The sequence below is a fragment of the Gopherus flavomarginatus genome, chromosome 13 (genome assembly GCF_025201925.1).
Source record: "Gopherus flavomarginatus isolate rGopFla2 chromosome 13, rGopFla2.mat.asm, whole genome shotgun sequence".
In the NCBI taxonomy this organism is placed as follows: domain Eukaryota; kingdom Metazoa; phylum Chordata; order Testudines; family Testudinidae; genus Gopherus; species Gopherus flavomarginatus.
In genome coordinates this window covers 10,505,446-10,525,967 of record NC_066629.1, presented here as the reverse complement: position 1 = coordinate 10,525,967, position 20,522 = coordinate 10,505,446, and the positions used below count along the sequence as shown (strand labels likewise).

Genomic DNA, 20,522 nt, shown 5'->3' with positions numbered 1-20,522 from the left:
TCATGGAAGTCTGGGATGATGAGCAGTGGCTGCAGAACTTTCAGATGAGAAAAGCCCTTTCATGGGACTGTGTGAGGAGTTTGCCCCCACCCTGCGGCGCAAGGACATGAGCTTGAGAGCTGCCCTTCCAGTGGAGAAGCGGGTGGCTATTGCAGTCTGGAAGCTGGCAACTCCAGACAGCTACCAATCGGTCCCGAACCAGTTTGGAGTGGGAAAGTTAACCGTTGCAATCGTGTTGATGCAAGTTTGCAGGGCCATTAATCGCATCCTGCTAAGAAGAACCGTGACTCTGGGGAACGTGCAGGACATTCTGGATGGCTTTGCACAAATGGGTTTCCGTAAGTGTGGAGGGGCGATAGATGGGACGCATATTCCTATTCTGGCACCACCCCACCTAGCATCCAAGTACATTAATTGGAAGGGGTATTTCTCTATGTTTCTCCAGGCACTTGTGGATCACCATGGGCGTTTCATTGACATTTACACAGGCTGGCCTGGAAAGGTGCATGATGCACGCATCTTTCGGAACAGTGGCCTATTTAGGAAGCTGCAGGCCGGGACTTTTTCCCCGGACCGGAAGATCACAGTAGGGGACGTTGAAATGCCCATTGTGATCCTTGGAGACCCCACTTACCCGTTAATGCCTTGGCTCATGAAATCGTATACAGGGAAGCTTGACAGGAGCAAGGACCTGTTCAACTACAGGCTGAACTGGTGCTGAATGACTGTGGAGTGTGCTTTTGGCCGTTTAAAAGGGCGCTGGCGATCTCTTTATGGGAAGCTAGACTTGGGGGAAAGCAGCATCCCTGCGGTTATATCCGCATGCTGTACCCTCCATAATATTTGTGAAGGGAAGGGTGAAACATTCAGTCAGGAATGGACCTCCGAGGTTCAACGCCTGGAGGCTGAATTTGCACAGCCAGAGAGCAGGGCTACTAGAGAGGCCCAGCACAGGGCTACAAGGATTAGGGATGCCTTGAGGGAGGAATTTGAGGCTGACAGCCAACAGTAACATTTGGTGCCTTGCACGGGAGTGAAGTGCAGTGGTTACAATGATTTGCAGTGCCTGTTTTTTCCTTGGGGTATGGTATCTTTCACTTTCTGCAATAATAAAAACTGTTTTAAAAGCCAAGAAATCATTTATTGAAAAGAAAGTATGTAAAAGGGCAGGGGGGTAGGGTGGTGAGCTGTACAGTCAGAGGTTTGAATATGTGCTGCCTGGAGTGCTGTGCAATGACTGCTGCACTTCAGGATGAAAATGCTGCGTGGTGATGGGGGTTGAGTACAGAGGGTAAGGTTCGTAGTTCTCAGGGCTGGTAGGTGAACGTTCAGGGGTTGGGGGCAGCTGGTGGTGGTAAGAACCTGGATGCTGGAGAAGGGGGTTTTGAGCTGACATTGGGGAACAAGGGAGAGAGCTTTGGGATCGGGGGGCGGCACGGTAGTGCTCTGCCTGCATGGCTACGAGTGACTGGATACAGTCCGTTTGGCGCACCAGGAGGCTTATCAGCTGCTTTGTGCTTTTCTTCTTAGCCAATGCCTTTCTCCTGCTTTCTCTTTCCCTCCACTGCTGCATTTTTTCTCTCCAGTCCTGCAGCTTCTTACTCTCTCTGGCAGACTGATTCATTACTGCTTTCACCATATCTTCTTTGCTTTTTCCTGGCTTTTTCCTCAGGTTTTGTAGCCTTTCAGCAGTCTCTGATACGGCCAGTTGAGTAGTAGTAGTAGTCAAGGACACTGTTATTAGAAAGACAAAAATTGAAACATTTAACAGAGAGGCAGCATTGTGTATAATCACAGCGAAGGAGTTGCAAAGAATCCTGTGGCACCTTGTAGACTAACAGACGTTTTGGAGCATGAGCTTTCATGGGTGAATACCCACTTCGTCAGATGCATGACGAGTGAAGGAGTTTACAGTCTCATTTTAGCATACTTTCCACCTACCAAACAGAGCACAGAGAGCCCACAGCAGCGAAGACATGGTGAGTAAGGGGGAATGAGTGCAGGAGTTAATTAATCCTGGAAGCTATCTCGCTGCTGCGGGTCACCTGGGAAGGGGGACTGATTGGTTCAGGGCTGCACTGGAGTTTCTGTGCGTTGGGGAAAGCAAAGAGCTGCAGGGGGACCTACACTGAACACTATCCCTACATTTTCCACAGGAGTTAATCCTGGAAGATATCTCACTGCTGCGGGTCACCTGGGAAGCAAGGGAGGGTCTTCTACAGCAATGCGGATTCCGCCCTGGCCCCTATGCAGCTTGCCTGTGTGCAGCAATGGTCCCCCCACCCCTCGCGGAACAGTGGTGCGTACGCGTTAGCCTGACTGGGACAAGGACGACAGTGGCTCTCCCTATAAACTTGCGCAAGCGCATTGCCCACGCTCTGGCAGAAACTTTTGAAGAGATTACCAAGGCCGATTACCGCAACGTGATAGACCACATCGATGGGCTATTCCACATCTAGGCATGCATGCATGCAGCCCTAACCCCCCCTCCTCTCCCGAAACATTTCCATCCTGAAAATAAAAGCTGCTTACCGGGAACCCGCTCCTCTTCTTCTTCTTCACCACCAAGTTCCAGCTGCTGCGACTGGCTACCTTCCTCCGGGCTTGAGAAGAGCTCCTGGTTGCATGCCTCCTGGGACTCCGGGGTGTCTCCCCCCAGCCCAGTACCCTCACTCTCGGTTTCCTCCCCGCCTTCCACCTCCCTCTCCTCTCCCCGCTCTGAACTGTCCATCGTGGTCGTTGGATTGGCAGTGGGTTCACCCCCAAGTATCGCGTCCAGCTCCTTGTAAAAACGGCAGGTCGTGGGGGCAGCACCTGAGCGGCGGTTTCCCTCGCGGGCTTTGCAATAGGCACTCCGCAGCTCCTTTACTTTAACCCTTCACTGCACCGCGTCCCGGTCATGGCCTCTTTCCAGCATGGCCCTTGAGATCTGCCCAAAGGTATCGTAATTCCTACGGCTGGAGCGCAGCTGTGACTGCACAGCTTCCTCCCCCCAAACACTAATGAGGTCCATCAACTCACCATTGCTCCATGCTGGGGCTCGTTTGGCGCGTGGAGGCATGGTCACTGATTGATTGCACTCCACACCTGGCTGAGCAAACAGGAAGGGGATTTTTAAAATTCCCGGGGCATTTAAAGGGGGCTCACCTGAGGCCAGGGCAGTAGAGTGTGAACTGATGAGCAGAGTGGCTGAACAGGTATTCTGGGATACCTTCTAATACCCTGGAGGCCAATTACAGCGCTTTTGGTGGCCACACTTGTGGAGCAGCGCTGCATCACCAGCGCTGCAATCGTTATACCTCAGGCAGAGCAGGAGTACAACCAGCGCTGCAGCCAGGGAGATGCAGCACTGTATGTGCCTTGCAAGTGTGGACGGTGAGTAAGTTGCAGCGCTGATGGTGGGTTTACAGCGCTGCAACTCTCCAGTGTAGCCAAGCCCTCAGGGACAGAGAGGTTCAGCTACAATGATGGCACTTTCTTATGTCTGCCAAAAAGGAGTTCACAACTGCAGTTAAAATTACTTAAATAGCATCTTCTGTGAAACTTATGTTCCTCTCAAACACTGACTAATGGGCCTGGGGAATGTGTTCTCCACCCAAGGTCAAATACAAACATGAGCCACTCCAAACCTTCAAGGCAAGAGCTACCCACACAGTCCCACAGTCACCCAAGATCACTTGCCCAGCCTCTGAGGACCCAGTGTCTGGGCATCCAGAGTGTCTAGTTCCAGATCTACCACCAATACACACAGGGCCATGCCCCCAGGCCCTGAGAGCCCAATTTCTAAACACCTGGGACACAGGCCCAGTTCCCACATGCCCAGGGGTATAGACCTAGCCCAAAAGCCCAGTCTCTGAGTGCCCAGGGCTATATTCTATATAACGTGTACACATTATATAAACATATGCATTTACATTTTATCGAATGTATATTTATATTTAAAAGCACAGTAGGGTCTAACTATAACCTTTAGCTCAGGACAGGGGAAGTGACCGGTGCTTCTGAGCCTGCAGAGTGACTTTCCTTTTTTCAGAGTGTCTTTTTACCTTCTGTTGCTCACACCGTTTGCTCCTTCGTAGCAGATATGGCAGTGCAATCTGTATTCTTTTCATTGTAGCCTCGTGCTTGGACCATATAAGGCCTGGCAGCTCATTCTTCCTGATGTCAATGATAAAAGTATATATACTCCCCCATGGGCTTTTCAAAGCCAGAGTGGTTTCAAAATATTTGCTGGAGGCTTCCAATTGTGTCAGCCATTGACTTAATTTTGCTTTCCTCTGCCACCAGTCCGATGCTCTTTAATACTTTCAGATGTGTTAAATTTGCTGCTGAATCCACAAAATTATAATTAGAATCTTCGGGAAGATGCTCCACAACTAGGATGTGTGGCAAAGGATGCAAACTTTCAGTCTCAACAGAGAGACCTGGTTCTGTAACCATGAGCAGCTCTGTAACTATGTCCTTTGTTAACATTTCCTCTTTCTCTAATTCGTTTTCAGTTTCGCATCTAGGCTGTAACTCAAAAAATAGAGCTTTTTGGTTAAAAAACATCTTGGTTAAGGGAGAAGGGGGACGTGAGAGCAGCAATTACAAATAAATCATATAGGAAATGGAAAAAAGGACAACAGACAGCAATGAGCATAATTTAAAAGTTAAAAAATGCAGGTAATTGTTAAGTCAAGAAAAAGTATCAACAAAATATCTATGGCCAACAAATTTAAGGATAATATGAAGGAGTTTAAAAATATATCAGGAACAAAAGGAATACCAACAATGCTATAGGTACATTTTTAGAGACAAATGGTAACAATATCAATAATTATGCAGAAAAGACAGAAGTGTTCCATAAATATTTCTGTTCTGGATTTAGAACAAAGCTGGATGATGTATCAGTATCATGTAATGAGGATGAGATACTTTTTATTTTAGGTATAACTAAAGACAGTGTTAAACAGATCTAGTAAAGCTAAATATTTTAAAATCAACAGATCTGGATAATTTACCCACAAGAGTTTTAAAAGGGTTGACTGAGGAGATCTCCAGCTGTTTATGTTAATGTTTAAAGTATTGGAAAACTGAGTAAGTTCTAGAGGAAGAAAGCTAACATAGTACCAAAAAGGAATAACTTGGGAAATTATCGGCCACATAGCCTGACGTTGAACCTGGGTAAAATAATTAAACAAGACTCTAGCAATAAAGAATTAAAGGATGCAAATATAATTAATACCAGTCCACTTGGTTTCCTAGAATATAGATCTTGTCACACAAACAGGATCATCATCATCATCAATCATTTTTTGACAAGATTACAAGTCTGGTGGATAAAGATAACTATGCTGATGTTAGGCTTAGGCTTCTGTAAGATGTTTACCTGAATAACGCATGATATTCTGATTAAAAAATTAGTATCATACAGAAACATGACGACCCATTAAAGAGCTAAAATGCTGGCTGAGAGATGTTAAAATATAATATTTTATTATTATTGGGGGGTTATCAACTAGAAGAGGTATCTCTGGCAGGGTATCTCTAGTATCACTAGAAGGATTGGTTCTTTTCCCAACCCTATTCAGTATTTTTATCTGTGATTTGGAGAAGGATATAAAGCAATTGCTGATAAACTTTGCAAATGACAGAAATATTGGTAAGATGGACAATGACAATAAGGACAGGTCATTGATTTGGAGGGTTCTGGATTGCTTGGTCAGCTGGGTGCAATCAAACAACCTGCATTTTAGTATAAGGTCATCTCAGAACAAATAACGTAGGCCAAGTTGACAGGATGGGGAACTCTATCCTGGGAAGCAGTGACTCTGAATAACCATAGTAAATTATCATAGTGAATAATCAACTGAACATGAGCTCCCAGTGTGATATTGGGTAGGGAGGGGGAAGCCACTATCCTTTGATGTATAAAAACAGGCATATCACATAGGAGTAGGGAGATGGTATTTCCTTTGTATACAGCATTGGTAAGATCAGTACTGGAATACTGCATCCTAACTGGGTGTGTGCACTTTAAGAAGGATGTTGAAATATTGGAGAGGGTTCAAAGAAGAACTAAAAAAATGATTGTGAGAAATATGGAGTTCCTCTTTAATCATTATTAATATTTTATATGGCTGTATCGCTAGCATAGTGTTTCTGTATCATACAATGGAACAGACTTTCACAGTAGGGGTCTGAGCCTACCCAACTAGAGGAAGAGGGAGAAGGCTTTTTCTAACAGTCTCCTAACAGCTTATACTTAAGAGTCATTAAGAGACAATGACAGAGCAAGTAGCTTTATTGCCTTTATCTTGCTTCCCTCAGGGAGCACCAAAGTCAAACTGAGGCCTGGTCTACACTGTAGAGTTAGGTCCACATAAGGTAGCTTACGTCAACTGAACTCTGTAAGCGTCTACACCAAAATGTCCCTCCTGCCAGTGAAAGTCACCCACTACACCGACTTAATAACTCCACCTCTAGAGAGGAATAATGCATAAGACAATGTATTTAGGTCGATGCAGTGTCTGTGTAGACACTTCATTGCTTACATCACTTGTTTCTGTCAGGGGCTGAAATCTGGAGCCATGCTGGGCTGACAGCAGAAGCCCCACTGCCAGGGCTGACAGCTAGAGTCCAGCCTCCTGGGGCTGATAGCTAGAGCCCTACCTCCCGGGACTCACAGCTGGAGCCCCACTGCGTGGGGCTGACAGTCAGAGCCTTACCTCCAGCCCTTATCCCTGGAAAGGTTCCGGCTGTCAGCCCTGGGTGGTGGGGCTCCAGCTGTCATCACCAGGACAACGGGGTTCCAGCTGTCAGTGCCCCACAATGCCACACTACAGTCGGTGCAGGCTCTTGTGAAGATGCACACCACCGGAAAAAGGAGCGTGGTATGGATATGAAGAGCTCATTTAATTACTGCTGTGGCTGTAGGTCAACTTAACTTAAGTTGACTTAATTTTGTAGTGCAGACATGCCCTGAGCAATTCAGATTGAGAGACGTGTAGGCAGTGTTGCTGTAGCAGTGTTGGTCCCATGCTATTAGAGGGACACGGTGGGTGAGGTAACAGCTTGAACTGAAACAACTTCTGTTGGTGAGAGAGAGACAAGCTTTTGTGCCACACAGAGCTCTTCATCTAGTCTTGGACTGAGAAGCATATAGACACAAGGTTTTTTAAGAGACTGTAACTTGGTTTTCTTCTGTTCCTGTCACTGAAGAGGAAAGCCTGTCTAACTTAGCTTACAGCGAAGGGTAAGACATCACATATCCATATGGGCTGTTTGTTATTTTAAAACCCTTTTTGCTAGTGCTTTGTTCCAACTGCTAACTAATAGTACTGGTTGTCTGAAGCCAGATGCCACAGCAGCCTCTAGTGACTGTCAAGGCATAACTACAGCTCCTGCCTGCAGCTCTAGATGTGAGAGATTCCCACTTAGCAGTGGGAACACGTGATAGGGCCACCAGATGCACAATTGTCAGGTCAGATGCCTGACAGCTGCCCTGTGGGAATTATGGGCAGCTAGGGAGTGAAGGTCAGGACATACTGTGGGGTAGGCTGGTGAGAGGGGACTAGAGAGCATCGTAACATGCTGTGGGGCAAGCTGGAGAGCGCAGATGTCCATGTCATTACATCGGAGATAGTTGCTTTGTTAGAGATATCCCAGACAGTGCTGCTTCTGGGTCTTGTGAGATTAATAGTCACCTTTCCAGCACACCTGTTGCAGTCATCCCGGACACATTAGGTCCTCAAGATAAAGCAGGGGTCAGCACGGCCTCACTTCTGGAATTAGCTCCCAGTGGACATATATCAAAGCCTGGCAACTTATGTTGTAAGATGCCCCTTGCTTTCTACTAACTGAGGGCTCTGGAATGCCTGGCATGTAGCCTACTGCCCAGATCTTCCTCTGTCTCTACTCTTTAAAGTCTCAGTGCTGGAGTGGGAGTAGAGTGAGGAGATTCACAATGCTTTTGCTCAAATTTAGGAAGCAGGTGTGGGTGCATGGCAGAGGCCCCAATTTGGTCAACTTACTGTACCCTACACACATGCACATTATACACCATTGCAAAGCTTATTATGTCTGCTTTAAGATGAGCTATGATGTGGAGCTGTCAAGTGGTGCTGCTACCATTGAAACAGGGCTAAACAATAATATCATCAACATGTTAAAATGACCATTTTGAAATATTTGCATTCATTTCTGTTAGTTTCATGACTGTATGTATTATTTCAAAACAGAACATTTGATTTATTTTAACCTCAAAGTATCACAACAACAAACTAAAGGGCAAAACAAAATATAGTAATAAATTTGTACAGACATAGTTGAAATGTAATAGTGCTGGTGACATTTCTAATCAATATCATCATCATCATCTTGTGGGTTACCACAATCTTCATTGCTCTCACATGAGTATAGTTCTGTGCAGGGAAAATTGTTCTCACTGCACACACAGTTGGTAGTGTAGCAACACCTTTTGGTACGGGCACAAATAAGATCTTATAAAAGTGCAGATGCCATTCAGTCCTTGAAGAATGCAGGAAGTAGTTCATCAGCCACATTTTTCCATCCATGTTGCAATGGTTTACCTATGTGCAAAGACATCCACATTTTTGTTTGCCAAGATGCTCTTTTGAAATACTCAAAATTGTTCTCATGTGGTAGGAATTTGATGAGCAACTTCTCCTCTTTGCTGGCTAGACTAAGGCTACGTCTTCACTACCGGCTGTATCGGAGGGTAGCAATCGATTTCTCGAGGATCGATATATCACGTCTCATCTAGACACGATATAGCGATCCCCAAACGAGCTCCTGTCGACTCCGGAACTCCACCAATGCGAATGGCGGTAGCGGAGTCGACAGGGGGAGCCGCGGACGTCGATCCTGCGCCGTGAGGACAGTAGGTAACTCGATCAAAGATACTTTGACTTCAGCTACGCTATTCATGTAGCTGAAGTTGTGTATCTTAGATCGATTTCCCCCCCTAGTGTAGACCAGCTCTGAGGTGCAAGCAATTCAAGTCTCTGTAGGTCTCCTTTTCTTTCTCGCTCTCATCATACAGCACTGCTACCAACTTCCTTGCCACAGAAATAGTGGCTTGTCTGTCACTTTCTCCCAGTTTGGCAAGATCTTTGAAGTAGTAAGCTCCCTCTGCTTTGACATTAAATGAATATTTTTCCCAATATCAAATAGGGATGACACAGAGCCACATCCTGGTAATGCATTGTTGCACTTTGTACCTCAAAACAGCTCCCTGGAGCCCTCATACACACCCCATCATATAATTCTGATATATTTCATACAAAGCATGTCATGTAAGATATCATATGAAAGGTCATGATCTGCTGAAACCTATTGTTCTGTCCAAATATGTATATCATTAGTGTGTATGAAGTTAAGAGATTTTGCTGCATGGTTGTTACTGAAGTAGGTTGTATATTTGAGAGTCTCGAATGCTAGGTGGTGATACTCTCCCAGGAGGGTGTTAAGCAACCGTTAATCAGTATGGGAGTTATAAACAAGGGATTTACAATTCTGTAAGAGTGCTGCACAAGCATCACACAGTAGGAGAGTGCTCAACTTTGTGACTCAGCGAAGCCCACCAGAACATTTCTGGGCTAGTGTTTTCTAGGCACATGGACTGAGGATATAAAATAGGGGATAATGGCATCATACTTTTGCCTTTCTCCTCCCCCACCTACATTGGAAGCAACAAGAATGCTTGGAAGACAAAGAACTGAGGAGACTGGTGTGACGAAGTGGGAATGTTCTTGATGTGTTATGTGAATGCTGAGTGGGGAGTATTGATCTGGGAAGGTTGCAGGGGAGTCTTGCTAGGACAGCCTGCATTGGGGAAGGGAGCATACCTGAGCATGTAACCTGAGAACCCAGGACGGGGGTTGGAGGCCAGGTAACACCTCTGCCTGGGAAACTGGAAAGAGGACAAAGGCTGGGGGAGGAGCCGAGGGGAGTCTAAGTGAGAGGCTGAAGGGAGTTTCAGTTTGGAGCTGGCTTGGAAATGGAGAGGGATGCCCCAACGGGGCTTTGGCTTCCCAATGGGGCTGTGGCCTCCCTGGGAGCCCCAGATGGACCTAACTAAAGGGGGTCCTGTTGTCTGTACCGGCAAGATCTGTTTTGGACTGTGTTCCTGGCGTCTAAATAAACTTTCTGTTTTACTGGCTGGCTGAGAGTCATGGTGACTCGCAGGAAGCTGGGGGTGCTGGGCCTAGTCTCCCTCCACACTCCGTGACAACTGGTCCCAGGCTTAAAGGGAAAGCCTGCATATTAAGAACTGTAACATCTAGTGGGGTGAGAAAACTGTTTGATCCAAATACTGCCTAGTCTAATAAGGTTTAAGATTTAGACTGTATGCTTACCTTTTATTTTCTTTGGTAACTGTCTCTGACCTTTTGTGCCTACCACTTATAATCACTTAAAATCTATTTTTCTATAGTTAATAAATCTGTTTTGTATTTTACCTAAAACAGTGTATTTGGGTTGAAATGCTTGGGAATTCTCAGCTCAGTTTAAAAAGGCATGTGTGTGTCCTCTTCACATAAAAGAAGGGGTGGACTGGGTAATGAATTTACACTGGTCAGGCTTCTGACCAGGGCATGCCAGTGTATTCCAGGGGTGCAAGGCTGGGGGCTTGGGAGATTTGCTTATGCCTTTCTATGTGCGATTCTTGAGTGGCTCAGGGACCATTCATACACTTTAGCTGGGTGTGGGGCTCCACATGCTGCTGTACTGAGTGATAACAGCACCTTGAGGGGTTGGCTGCTTGTCACTAGCAAAGCATTGTGAGAGACATCCCAGGCTGGAGAGTTAAGGGGGCACAGCAGTATCCCAGTTCTGGGTTGTACCCTGGGGATCCCATCACATCCATATACAGCGGGAAGTATGATGCAGAAATCAGGAGTGAGTGGGTCACAAATTGCATGAACAGCTATAGAGTGACACTTGTTGATTACGCTGGTAATGGTGCCTGTTTCAATGCAGATGTTATCTGTGTATTGCATTTTTGGACAGTAGTGAACAGCAAAGACCAAAACATCTGTATCACGTGATCTAATGATTACGGGTCTTTTGACACCAAAAGACCCATACTGGGTGAATCATAGATTACCAGAGTTAGAAGGGACCTCATGAGGTCATTTAGTCCAATGGTGTGCTTAAGGCAGGACCCATCCCCAGACAGCTATTTATCCCCATTCCTAAATGCCCCCCTTAAAGATTGAACTCACAGCACTGGGTTTAAGCAGGCCAATGCTCAAACCACTGAGCTATCCCTCCCCCTGAAGGAGTACCCTTGTGTCTGCTTACTCGAGATTACTGTCATGTCTTGGACTTCAGGACCTATTCCGCCAATGAACTTTGCTACTTCACCATTGGAAAAGCCTCCACGAGAAGTGTTTGTGTTGGGTGTGCTCTTACCCTCTTGGGTACATTTTGAACCCTATATACACAGACAAATTTTACAAATGACTGCTGGTCAGATATCAGCTTTAGAAACATTTTCCATGGAGTCACATGGCGTCCACCAATCACCTGGGGTTTCTTGCATCCAGCCTTAGATCCTGTCCAGTGCTATCTTTCTGCCCTTTTCACAGTGTTACTGCTATCATATCTGTCAAAGACTTTAATTACAGAATTAGCTTTGATAAATCCTTCTTGGATCTGCCTTAGGTACTCAGCAGCCAATTCATCAATATGTGGGATTTGTCTCCAGCCATCATTTGTATGACAGCCATGGCACCTCTGACGTACACTGTGGTTTCTATGTTACATTGTCCTAGCGTCCAAATTCTTTCAGCTTGAACCTCTGACTAGGGTCCTATAAAGGTAGCTAACCAGCCAGGCAGCAGCATAGACAGCTGCAGCAGCACAGAAGCCAGGAAACAGAGCTGTAAACAGGGGAGTTTGAGTGGGAGTTTGCATGGGGAGTTTGTAGGGAAGACTGAGAGAGCCAGGCTAGTGAAGGGAGTGTGTGGTGGTCTGGCAGTGTTTTGGTGCTTGTTGGGGGTTTGTGTTGCTGTGGGTGGTGGTGTTTGGTTTGGTTTCTGTTTCCCAGACTAACGGGACTTAGGTGAGAAGGCTATGACGGATACAGAGGCAGCAGTGGTAGTGACCCAAGCAGTAGAAGACACAATGCAGATGACTGGATGTGGAAGCTGCAGCATGTACATGTGTCACGGTCTCTTTCCCCAATCTGAACCTTAGAGTCCAAAAGTTGGGGTACCAGCATGAATTTTTCTAAGCTTAATTACCTGCTTAGATCTGATAAGCTGCCACCAATCAGGAATTCCAGTGCCTGATACACTCTGGTCCCCCCAGAACCTTCCCTGGGGACCCCCAAGACCCAGACCCCCTGGATCTTAACACAAGGAAAGCAAACCCCTTTCCTCACCGTTGCCTCTCCCAGACCTGCCCTCCCTGGGTTACTCTGGAAGATTACCGTGATTTGAACTCCTTGAATCTTAAAACAAAGGGATTCCCCCTTCTCCCCTCCCTTCCCCTTCCCTGTTAAGTACAGACTCAATTCCCTTGAGCCTCAACAAGGGGAAAAAATCAAACAAGTCTTAAAAACAAACCTTTTAATAAAAAAAGAAAGAAAAAGGTAAAAGTTATCTCTGTAATTTAGATGGTAAAAGTTACAGGGTCCGTCAGCTTATAGAAACTGGAGAAAAAGCCTCCTCCAGCAGAAATACAATTTAAAATACTTCCAGCCAAATACACATTTGCAAATACAGAAAACAATCAAAAGACTATAACCGCCTTTCTTACTAAACACTCACTATTCTGAATATATAAGAGACTGTAGCAGGGAGATTTGCAAGAAACCTGGTTGCATGTCTAGTCCCTTCCAGGACCCAGAGAGAACAAAGCCAAACCCAAAAAACACAAACAAAGGCTTCCCTCCACTGAGATTTGAAAGTATCTTGTTTCCTCATTGGTCCTCTGGTCAGGTGTTTGGTTCACTGTTTGTTAACTCTTTACAGGTAAAAGAGACATTAACCCATAACTATCTGTTTATGACAACATGATCCTGGAGGAGGTACCTAAAAAGAGTTTCATCTGCATGAAGTGATGCCTGATAAAGCTGATGGAACAAAAGATCTGAGGATTGGAGATGCAAGTGGAAACTCTGGTTGAGTTTAGAAGGGGGTTTGAGCAGATGATGGAGCAAAGACATGAGGAGGCTGAAGGGAAAAGCTCAGACTTGCAGATGGAAGCAGGACCAAAGAACTCTGAGGGGAGACTGCTGGGTGAGGAAAATGGACAGTGGAAGCATGTGACTAAGAGAACCAGGCAGAGGAAAAGACAGGCTAGTGAAGGAGAAATAGAGCTCAGGAACAGGTTTGCGGAGATGGAAAATGAAGAAAGGGCATAGCAGGTGGTCACTGAAGGTGAGAGGGCAAGGAAGAAGAGAAGAGCAGCTAGCCCTATAGGAAGAGCGGAAGAGTCAATTGAGATAATACCAAATATGAGCCCCAAGAGGATACGGGATGGGTTGTGGAGGATTGCAAGGGAGAATAGGAATTGAGAAGACTTGCAGCCAGAGGGAACAGGGGATAGACCAGAGAATCGCACCATCACCAGGAAAAGGCAGGTCTAAGTGATTGGGAACTCCTTACTGAGAAGAATAGGCAGGCCTGTAACTAGAGCTGATCCGGAGAACAGAAGGATGTGCTGTCTGCCAGGTGCTAAGATACGGGGTGTAGACCTGATGCTGAAGAGGATCCTAACGGGAGTGGGAAAGAATCCACTGATTGTCCTTCATGTGGGAACAAATGATACAGCTAGATTCTCACTGGAACATATCAAGGGAGACTATGCCAGATTGGGAAGATGCCTAAGGAAATCGAGGTTCAGGTGATCTTCAGTGGGATTCTGCCTGTTCCTAGAGAAGGGCAATAAAGGTGTGACAAGATTATGATGATCAACAGATGGCTCAAGCAGTGATGCCATAAGGAGGGCTTTGGGATGTGTGGCCACTGGGAAGCATTCATGAACAGAGGACTGTTCTCTCGGGGTGGACTTCACCTGAATAGAGAGGGAAATAGACTTATCCTAGGATGGAGGCTGGCACAACTGATTAAAAGACCTTTAAAATAGGAATTTGGGAGAGATGTTTGGGAGATGTCCACGTAATCTCCACACCAGATTTTAAAATTGAGAGGGAAGAAAATGAAGTAAGAAAGGATACAGCCATGGGTAGGAGAATGGACATAAGGAGGAAGGTTAGTGTAGATACCAGTCTAATAGGTGATACTGGCAGTAGAATGTCTGTGCCTAATTGGGTAAAGAATGTGAGAGAAGCTAAACAGCAAAAATTAAGATGTTTCTACACTAATGTGAGGAGCTTAGGTAACAAAATGGAGGAACTAGAGCTATTGGTGCGGGAAGTGAAACCAGATATTATAGGGATAACAGAAACATGGTGGAATAGTAGTCACGACTGGAGTACAGGTATTGAAGGCTATGTGCTGTTTAGGAAAGACAGAAATAAAGGCAAAGGTGGTGGAGTAGCATTGTATATCAATGATAAGATAGACTGTAAAGAAATGAGAAGCGATGGAATGGATAAGACAGAGTCTGTCTGGGCAAAAATCACATTGGGGAAGAAAGCTACTAGAGCCTCCCCTGGGATAGTGCTTAGTGTGTGCTATAGATCGCTAGGATCTGATTGGGATATGGATAGAGTAAATACTAATGGGAATTGTGTGATCATGGGAGACTTTAACTTCCCAGATATAGACTGGAGGACAAGTGCTAGTAGTAATAATAGGGCTCAGATTTTCCTGGATGCAATAGCTGATGGATTCCTTCACCAAATAGTTGCTGAACCAACAAGAGGGGATGCCATTTTAGATTTGGTTTTGGTGAGTAGTGAGCACCTCATGGAAGAAATGATTCTTCATAGAAGCACATATATGCCTGCTTCTTGCTTGCCTTTATATACCTGTCCCTGGAAATTTCCACTACATGCATCCGACAAAGTGGGTATTCATCCACGAAAGCTCATGCTCCAATACGTATGTTAGTCTATAAGGTGCCACAGGACTCTTTGCTGCTTTTACAGATCCAGACTAACATGGCTACCCCTCTGATATCAGTCTTTAATTAGGTTAATGAGGGGCTTAGAGATAATGGTAGGATGACAAATAGGAATGAAGATATGGAGGTAGATATTACCACATCCGAGGTAGAAACCAAACTCGAACAGCTTAATTGTACTAAATCGGGGGGCCCAGATAATCTTCATCCAAGAATATTAAAGGAACTGGCACATGAAATTGCAAGCCCATTAACAGGAATTTTTAATCAATCTGTAAACTCAGTGGTTGTACGGTATGACTGGAGAATTGCTAACATAGTTCCTATTTTTAAGAAAGGGGGAAAAAAGTGATCTAGGTAACTACAGGCCTGTTAGTTTGACATCTGTAGTATGCAAGGTGTTGGAAAAAAATTTGAAGGAGAAAGTAGTTAAGGATATTGAGGTCAGTGATAACTGGAACAAAATACAACATGGTTTTACAAAAGGCAGATCGTGCCAAACCAACTTGACCTCCTTCTTTGAAAAGGTAACAGATTTTTTAGACAAAGGAAATGCAGTGGATCTAATTTACCTCAGTTTCAGTAAGGCATTTGATACGGTTCCGCATGGGGAATTATTAGCTAAATTGGAAAAGATGGGGATCAGTATGAAAATTGAAAGGTGGATAAGGAACTGGTTAAAGGGGAGACTACAACAGGTCGTACTGAAAGCTGAACTGTCAGGCTGGAATGAGGTTACTACTGGAGTTCCTCGGGGATTGGTTTTAGGACCAATCTTATTTAATCTTTTTATTACTGAACTTGTCACAAAAAGTGGGAATGTGCTAATAAATTTTGCAGATGACATGAAGCTGGGAGGTATTGACAATACAGAGAGAGACCAGGATATCCTAAAGGAAGATCTGGATGACCTTGTAAACTGAAGTAATAATAATAAGATGAAATTTAATAGTGAAAAGTGCAAAGTCATGAATTTAGGGATTAATAACAAGAATTTTTGTTATAAACTGGGGACGCATCACTTGGAAGTAACAGAGGAGGGAAAGGATCTTGGAGTATTGGTTGATCACAGGATGACTATGAGCCACCAATGTGATATGGCTGTGAAAAAAGCTAATATGGTCCTGGGATGAATTAGGCGAGGTATTTCCAGTAGAGATAAGGAGGTATTAGTACTGTTATACAAAGCACTGGTGAGACCTCATCTGGAATATAATGTGCAGTTCTGGTATCTCATGTTTAGGAAGGATGAATTCAAACTGAAACAGGTACAGAGAAAGGATACTAGGATGATCCAAGGAATGGAAAACCTATCTTACGAAAGGAGACTCAAAGAGCTTGGCTTGTTTAGCCTAACCAAAGGCTGAGGGGAGATATGATTTCTCTCTATAAATATATCAGAGGGATAAATACCAGGGAGAGGGAGGAATTATTTAAGCTCAGTACCAATGTGGACACAAGAACAAATGGATATAAACTGGCCATCAGGAAGTTTAGACTTGAAATTAGACAAAGATTTCTAACCATCAGAGGAGTGAAGTTCTGGAACAGCCTTCCAAGGGGAGCAGTGGGGGCAAAAGACATATCTGGCTTCAAGACTAAGCTTGATAGGTTTATGGAAGGGATGGCATGATGAGATAGCCTAATTCTGGCAATTAATTGATCTTTGACTATTAGTGGTAAATATGCCCAGTGGCCTGTGATGGGACACTAGATAGGGTGGGATCTGAGTTATTACAGAGAATTCTTTCCTGGGTGTCTGGCTGGTGAGTCTTGCCCACATTCTCAGAGTTTAGCTGATCGCCATATCTGGGGTCGGGAAGGAATTTTCCTCCAGGGCAGATTGGCAGAAGCCCTGGGAGGGTTTTGCCTTCCTCTGCAGTGTGGGGCACGGGTCACTCGCTGGAGGTTTCTCTGCACCTTGAAGTCTTTAAACCATGATTTGAGGACTTCAGTAGCTCAGACATAGGTCAAGGGTTTGTTTCAGGAATGGATGGGTGAGATTCTGTGGCCTGCTTTGCGCAGGAGGTCAGACTAGAAGATCATTATAGTCCCTTCTGACTTGAAGTCTATGAGTCTATTTTGAACTTCCAGCTGATGCACTAATTCAGCTTTGTCTGTTCTTCTCTTTGTTCCATCAGTACCCAAGAGGGACATAGACACAGGTCCAGTTGGGTGACGAGGAACAGTTGCCATAGAAAAATCATCACTGAGCCTTGCTAAGGACGGGGCTGTACAGAAAACAGTTTCTGGACTGATAGCTGCTGTGATTGTCCCTCGCTTGCCAGATTTAGATATGGTTTTCTTGGCCATGTCAGCAAATGTTTTGATGCCAGATTTCTTGACTGGGCTGAAAAAGCTACATGTCCCATCAGAATCAAGTGCACCTCTCACAAATCTCTCCATTTGTTCTTCACCAACACCTGCTATTTTCAGCAGAGACTCTTGTACCGCTTATGTTACATGCACTGCAGTAGATATGTTGATAAACACCTCTGGATGTGATTCAAGGTCAAATGGATTTGTCATATTGTTGATGGCATGGTTCGCAGGAGCTGTAACATGCTCTTCATCCCTCTTCAGTGCAGAGAGAAGGACCTATTTTTTTGTCTTCACCACTTCTTGTAAGCCCATTTCTTTCTCTCATAGCTTTTGCATATTCATAATATGAAGCTACGCAGCAGCCCAGAGGATTCAGGGGACCTGGGGCAAAGCAATTTCAGGGGCCCGTTCCATAAAAAAAAGTTGCAATACTATAGAATACTATATTCTCATGGAGACCCCTGCAGGGCCTAAGGAAAATTGCCCCACTTCCCCTCCCCTACCGCCCCGGGGCCACCCTGGGGGAAAAAAACATTTAAAACCTTCCGCATCTCAGCACAAACCCAGTTTTGAGAAAACTTCTTTTCAAGTCAACTTTACAAGGTATCACTGGTTCTCAGCATCAGCTAGTGCTAAAAGGCACTAAAGCTCATTAAAAGGGTTGGACAAATATTTTCCATCAAAACTTTTTTTGGAGCAAAAACTAGGGGTTTTTAAAAAGCACAGGAATCACGGACAATGTCTGCTTTCCTTCAAAATTTGTTGTGGCTTTTTAATTGAAAAGAATTGAAATTAGTCTGCCAAAACCTGAACATGGTTTGGGTTTCAGAAGTGTGTGGCCAAATATTTGCTGCTTGCTGTGTTTGATTGTTTAAAGAAACAATAAAAAAAATTCTGCTTAAAAAAAATCCAAAACTTTTGAACCACCTCAGCTTGTGACCAAACATCTGAGCCCATCCAGTCAGAGATTTTTGCAGGTTTCTGATACTCTGCTGGCTTCCTTGACTCATATCTGTCTCCATAACTTTGGGTTCATTTAGGTTAGAACATAAGAATGGCCATACTGGGTCAGACCAAAGGTCCATCCAGCCCAGTATCCGGTCTACTGACAATGACTAATGCCAGGTGTCTCAGAGGGAGTGAACGTAACAGGTAATGATCAAGTGATCTCTCTCCTGCCATCCATCTCCACCCTCTGACAAACAGGCTAGGGACACCATTCCTTACCTATCCTGGATAATAGCCATTAATGGACTTAACCTCCATGAATTTATCTGTTTCCTAGAGACTGGTTCCATGGGGTCCCTCACAAACTGGAGTTGGTTACTGTGGGTTTCTCTTTAGTATAGACTATGTACATACTCCACAAACTGAGCATTTGAGCTTGTTCCAGAATCTGGGATGAGCCTATGTTGTGAAAACTGAAATGCTCAAAATAGCACATGCATGTGAATGGAGACAGGGTGCTAAAATTAAATTAACCCGGGGTCTCAAACTGGGGGTCAGGACCCCTCAGGGGGTCACAAGGTTATTACTGGGGGTGTCATAGTATAATTCCCAGATCTGAACCTTAGCGTCCAAAATATGGGTACTAGCATGAATTTCCCTAAGCTTAATTACCAGCTTAGATCTGATATGCTGCCACCAATCAGGACTTAGGTAGAGCGCCTGATAGACTCTGGTCTCCCCCAAAACCTTCCCTGGGGACCCCCAAGACCCAAATTCCTTGAGTCTCTCAACAAAGGGGAATAAACCATGTCCCTTCCCCCTCCTCCCCTCCAGGTGTTCCCTCCCTGGGCTCCTGGAGAGATATACAGATTCAAGCTCCGTGAATCTAAACAAAGGGATTCCCCCTTCTCCTTTCTTCCTCCCAGATCTTTCCCGCCCTTGGTACACTAGGAAATCACCATGATTCACCATGATTCAACTTCTTGAATCACACCACAGAGAAATCAGGTGGGTCCCCGCCCTTTCTCTCCCCGTCCCTTCTCCTTCCCTGTTAAGTACAGACTCAAATTCCCTTGAGCCTCAACAAGGGGAAAAATTAGACAGGTCTTAAAAGCAAAACTTTTAATAAAAGAAAAAAGAATAAAGAAAATCACTGTAAATTCAAGATGGAATATTACAGGGTCTGTCAGCTTATAGACAATAGAAAGAAAGCTTTCTCCAATACTTTCACCCAAATACATATTCAAACTCTACCAGCCAGATACACAGTTGCAAATACAGAAAAACAATTAAAAAGACTAAACTGTCTTTCTACTTTTGTACTTACAAAATTGGAACAGAAGATTAGAGAGCCTGTAGGTATGTGTGGTCACTCTCAGAGCCTAGAGACAACAAAGCAAAACCCAAAACTACAAACAAAGGCTTCCCTCCACCGAGATTTGAAAGTATCTTGTTTCCTGATTGGTCCTCTGGTCAGGTGGTTTTTTTGGTTTCCTGTTTTTTAACCCTTTACAGGTAAAAGAGACATTAACCCTTAACTATCTGTTTATGACGGGGGTCGCAAGCTGTCAGCCTCCACCTCAAACCCTGCTTTGCCTGCAGCATTTATAATAGTATTAAATATATAAAAATGTGTTTTTAATTTATAAGGAGGGGGTTGCACTCAGAAGTTTGCTATGTGAAAGGGGTCACCATTACAAAAGTTTGAGAACCACTGAATTATCCCCTCTGGAGCCTTGGGGAATGAAGGGGAGTGGATGTCTCCCTTGGCAGGGTTGGGAAGGAGGTAGGTGGTGTAGGATATTGCTCTTCTCATGTGATTCCCTTCCCCATGGCTCTCTTGGCTCTATCACTGTTAATGTAAAGTGGCTAATTTTAAATGAAGCTACTCTGCCCTGACATGAATCTCCCTGTGGCACTGAAATTAAATGTAGACTATAATTTAGCATTTGAGAAGTGAAAGGGATGGTAGCCCTAAGGGAAAAAAATAACAGTTTGGCTCTTTGTGTTAAATAGCTGTCTGCAAGCCTCAAACTGCTGAATGAGCTTTAGGGTAGGGAAGGCTGTGCCTCCCCAAACAGCCTGGCCCTGTCCCCTATCCGACCCCCACCCACTTCATGCCCCCTGACTGCCCCCCTCAGAATCCCCAACCCATCCTGCTCCTTGTCCCCTGACCGTCCCCCTGAGATCTCCCAACCCCCCCCAGGACT

The 20,522-nt window shown here is 44.9% G+C and overlaps 1 protein-coding gene across 10 annotated transcripts in view; it reads left to right on the top strand.

Moving 5' to 3' along the window:
• Window positions 1-20,522, top strand: part of PKNOX2 (PBX/knotted 1 homeobox 2) — a 623,477-nt gene that overhangs the window by 493,705 nt on the left and 109,250 nt on the right. The window lies entirely within an intron of this gene.